Consider the following 5,311-nt stretch of genomic DNA (forward strand, 5'->3'; position numbering starts at 1 on the left):
TTTAGCCCTGGCCAGGCTGCTTTGCTCACAGAATCTCTCATGCTCTCCTGGAGCCCTGGCCAGGCTGCGTTGTTCGCAGAATCTACCATGCTCTCCTAAAGACCGGGCATGGATGCTTCGCTTGCAGATTCTCCCATGCTCTCCTGGAGCTCGGGCAGGGACGCCTCGATCGCAGAATCTCCCATGCTCTCCTGGAGCCCTGGCCAGGCTGCATTGCTCACAGAATCTCCCATGCTCTCCTGGAGCCCTCGGAGGGATGCCTCGCTCTCAGAATCTCCCATGCTCTCCCAGAGCCCGCACAGAGATGCCTCACTCACAAAATCACCCATGCACTCCTGGAGCTCGAGCAGGGACGCCTTGCTTTCAGAATCTCCCATGCTCTCCTTGAGCCCTGGCCAGGCTGCATTGCTCGCAGAATCTCCCATGCTCTCCCGGAGCCCGCACAGAGATGCCTCACTCACAAAATCTCCCATGCTCTCTTGGAACTCGAGCAGGGACGCCTTGCTTGCAGAATCTCCCTAACTCTCCTGGAGCCCTGGCCTGGACGCCTCACTCGCAGAATCTTCCATGCTCTCCTGGAGCTCGGGCATGGACGCCTCACTCGCAGAATCTTCCATGCTCTCCTGGAGCCCGGGCAAGGACGCTTCGCTCGCAGAATAGCCCATGCTCTCCTGGAGCTTGTGCAGGGATGCTTCGCTCGCAGAATCTCCCATGCTCTGCTGGAGCCCTGGCCAGGCTTCATTGCTGGCAGAATGTCCCATGCTCTCCTGGAGCCCTGGGAGGGATGCCTCACTCTCAGAATCTCCCATGCTCTCCTGGAGCCCTGGCTAGGCTGAATTGCTTGCAGAATCTCCCATACTCTCATGGAGTTCGGGCAGGGATGCCTCGCTTGCAGAATCTCCCATACTCTCCTGGAGCTCGAGCAGGGACAACTTGCTCTCAGAATCTCTCATGCTCTCCTGGAGCCCTGGCCAGGCTGCATTGCTTGCAGATTCTCCCCTGCTCTCCTGGAGCTAGGGCAGGGATGCCTCACTTGCAGAAACGCCCATGCTCTCCTGGAGCCTGGGCAGGGATGCCTCACTCACAGAATCTCCCATGCTCTCCTGGAGCCCTGGTCAGGCTGCGTTGATCACATAATCTCCCAAGCTCTCCTGGAGCCCTAGCCAGGCTGCGTTGTTCAGAATCCTGAAGACCGGGCATGGATGCTTCGCTTGCAGATTCTCCCATACTCTCCTGGAGCCCAGGCAGGGACTCCTCACTTGCAGAATCTCCCATGCTCTCCTGGAGCCCTGGCCAGGCTGCATTGCTCGCAGAATCTCCCATGCTCTCCTGGAGCCCTGGGAGGGATGCCTCGCTCTCAGAATCTCCCATGCTCTCCTGGAGCCCTGGCTAGGCTGCGTTTCTTGCAGAATCTCCCATGCTCTCCTGGAGCCAGGGCAGGGATGCCTCGCTCACAGAATCTCCCATGCTCTCCTGGAGCCCTGGCCAGGCTACATTGATCACAGAATCTCTCATGCTCTCCTGAAGACTGGGCATGGACGCCTCGCTTGCAAAATCTCCCATGCTCTCCTTTTGCTCAAACAGGGACGCCTCGCTCACAGAATCTCCCATGCTCTATTGGAGCCCTGGCCAGGCTGCCTTGGTCACAGAATCTCTCATGGTCTCCTGGAGCCCTGGCCAGGCTGCATTGGTCTCAGAATCTCCCATGCTCTCCCAGAGCCCGCACAGAGATGCCTCACTCACAAAATCACCCATGCTCTCCTGGAGCTCGAGCAGGGACGTCTTGCTTTCAGAATCTCCCATGCTCTCCTGGAGCCCTGGCCAGGCTGCATTGCTCGCAGAATCTCCCATGCTCTCTTGTAGCCCAGGCAGGGATGCCACGCTCGCAGAATCTCCCATGCTCTCCTGGATCCCTGGCCTGGCTGCGTTGATCACAAAATCTCTCGTGCTCTCCTGGAGCCCTGGCCAGGCTGCATTGGTCGCAGAATCTCCCATGCTCTCCCGGAGCCTGCACAGAGATGCCTCACTCGCAAAATCTCCCATGCTCTCTTGGAACTCGAGCAGGGACGCCTTGCTTGCAGAATCTCCCTAACTCTCCTTGAGCCCTGGCCAGGTTGCATTGCTCGCAAAATCTCCCATGCTCTCCAGGAGCTCGGGCATGGATGCCTCACTCGCAGAATCTTCCATGCTCTCCTGGAGCCCGGGCATGGACGCTTTGCTCGCAAAATCGCCCATGCTCTCCTGGAGCTCGTGCAGGGATGCTTCGCTTGCAGAATCTCCCATGCTCTCCTGGAGCCCTTGCTAGGCTGAATTGCTTGCAGAATCTCCCATACTCTCATGGAGTCCCGGCAGGGACGCCTCGGTTACAGAATCTCCCATACTCTCCTGGAGCCCTGGCATGGACGCCTCGCTCGCAGTATCTCCCATGCTCTCCTGGTGTCCTGGCAAGGCTGTATTGCTCACAGAATCTCTCATGCTCTCCTGGAGCCCTGGCCAGGCTGCATTGGTCTCAGAATCTCCCATGCTCTCCCAGAGCCCGCACAGAGATGCCTCACTCACAAAATCACCCATGCTCTCCTGGAGCTCGAGCAGGGACGTCTTGCTTTCAGAATCTCCCATGCTCTCCTGGAGCCCTGGCCAGGCTGCATTGCTCGCAGAATCTCCCATGCTCTCTTGTAGCCCAGGCAGGGATGCCTCGCTCGCAGAATCTCCCATGCTCTCTTGGATCCCTGGCCAGGCTGCGTTGATCACAAAATCTCTCATGCTCTCCTGGAGCCCTGGCCAGGCTGCATTGGTCGCAGAATCTCCCATGCTCTCCCGGAGCTCGTGCAGGGATGCTTCGCTTGCAGAATCTCCCATGCTCTCCTGGAGCTCGGGCAGGGACGCCTCGCTCGCAGAATCTCCCATGCTCTGCTGGAGCCCTGGCCAGGCTTCATTGCTGGCAGAATGTCCCATGCTCTCCTGGAGCCCTGGGAGGGATGCCTCACTCTCAGAATCTCCCATGCTCTCCTGGAGCCCTGGCTAGGCTGAATTGCTTGCAGAATCTCCCATACTCTCATGGAGTCCCGGCAGGGACGCCTCGCTTGCAGAATCTCCCATACTCTCCTGGAGCCCTGGCATGGACGCCTCGCTCGCAGTATCTCCCATGCTCTCCTGGAGCCCTGGCCAGGCTGCATTGGTCGCAGAATCTCCCATGCTGTCCTGGAGCCCGCGCAGGGATGCCTCGCTCACAGAATCTCCCATGCTCTCCTGGAGCTTGAGCAGGGACGACTTGCTGGCAGAATCTCCCATGCTCTCCTGGAGCCCTTGCCAGGCTGCGTTGTTCACATAATCTTCCATGCTCTCCTGGAGCCCTGGCCAGGCTGCATTGCTCGCAGAATCTCAAATGCTCTCCTGGAGCTCTGGCAAGGCTGCATTGCTCATAGAATCTCTCATGCTCTCCTGGAGCCCTAGCCAGGCTGCATTGCTCGCAGAATCTCCCATGTTCTCCTGGAGCCCAGGCAGGGACGCCGAGCTCGTAGCATCTCCCATGCTCTCCTGGAGCTCGGGCAGGGAAGCCTCACTGGCAGAATCTCCCATGCTCTCCTGGAGCTCGGGCAGGGAAGCCTCACTGGCAGAATCTCCCATGCTCTCCTGGAGCTCGGGCAGGGATGCCTCGCTCACAGAATCTCCCATGCTCTCCTGGAGCTTAAACAGGGATGCCTCGCTCGCAGAATCTCCCATGCTCTCCTGGAGCCCGGGCAGGGATGCCTTGCTCGCAGAATCTCCCATGCTCTCCTGGAGCCCGGGCAGGGATGCCTCGCTCGCACAATCTCCCATGCTCTCCTGGAGCCATGGCCAGGCTGCATTGTTCACAGAATCTCCCATGCTCTCCTGGAGCCCTGGCCAGGCTGCGTTGCTCGCAGAATCTCCCATGCACTCCTCCCGGGCAGGGATGCCTTGCTTGCAGAATCTTCCATACTCTCCTGGAGATCAAAAAGGGATGCCTCACTCACAGAATCTCTCATGCTCTCCTGGAGTCCTGGCAAGGCAGCGTTGCTCACAGAATCTTCCGTGCTCTCCTGGAGCCTGGGCAGGGACGCCTCGCTCGCAGAATCTCACATGCTCTCCTGGAGCTCGAGCAGGGGTGTCTTGCTCGCAGAATCTCCCATGCTCTCCTGGAGCCCTGGCAAGGCTGAGTTGCATGCATAATCTCCCATGCTCTCCTGCAGCTCGGGCATGGACGCCTCACTTGCAGAATCTCCCATGCTCTCCTGGATCCCTGGCCAGGCTGCGTTGCTTGCAGAATCTCCCATGCTCTCCTGGAGCTTGAGCATGGCCGCCTTGCTTGCAGAATCTCCCATGCTCTCCTGGAGCCCTGGCCAGGCTGCGTTGATCACAGAATATCCCATGCTCTCCTGGAGCTCGGGCAGGGATGCCTCGCTCGTAGAATCTCCCATGCTCTCCTGGAGCCCTGGCCATGCTGCGTTTCTCGCAGAATCTCCCATGCTCTCCTGGAGCCCTGGCCAGGCTGCGTTGCTAACAGAATCTCCCATGCTCTCCTGGAGCCTGGGCAGGGACGCCTCGCTCGCAGAATCTCCCATGCTCTCCTGGAGCCCTGGCCAGGCTGCGTTGATCACAGAATCTCCCATGCTCTCCTGGAGCCCTGGCCAAGCTTCTTTGCTCGCAGAAACTCCCATTGCTCTCCTGCAGCTCGGGTAAGGGCGTCTCACTCGCAGAATCTTCCATGCTCTCCTGGAGCCCTGACCAGGCTGCGTTGCTCTCAGAATCTCCCATGCTCTCCTTTAGCTCTGGCAGGGACGCCTCACTTGCAGAATCTCCCATAATCTCCTGGAGCCCTGGCCAGGGTGTGTTGCTCATTGAATCTGCCATGCTCTCCTGGAGCCCGGGCAGGAACATCTCGCTCGCAGAAGCTCCCATGGTCTCGTGGAGCCCGGGCAGAGATGGTTCGCTTGCTGAATCTCCCATGCTCTCCTGGAGCTCGGGCAGGGATGCCTCAATTGCAGAATCTCCAATGCTCTCCTGGAGCCCTGGCCAAGCAGCGTTGATCACAGAATCTCTCATGCTCTCCTGGAGTCCTGGCAAGGCAGCGATGCTCACAGAATCTTCCGTGCTCTCCTGGAGCCTGGGCAGGGACGCCTCGCTCGCAGAATCTCACATGCTCTCCTGGAGCTCGAGCAGGGGTGTCTTGCTCGCAGAATCTCCCATGCTCTCCTGGAGCCCTGGCAAGGCTGAGTTGCATGCATAATCTCCCATGCTCTCCTGCAGCTCGGGCATGGATGCCTCGCTCGCAGAATCTCCCATGCCCTCC

Source organism: Taudactylus pleione, unplaced genomic scaffold (genome assembly GCF_031769625.1).
Source record: "Taudactylus pleione unplaced genomic scaffold, aTauple2 ptg000384l, whole genome shotgun sequence".
Classification (NCBI taxonomy): domain Eukaryota; kingdom Metazoa; phylum Chordata; class Amphibia; order Anura; family Myobatrachidae; genus Taudactylus; species Taudactylus pleione.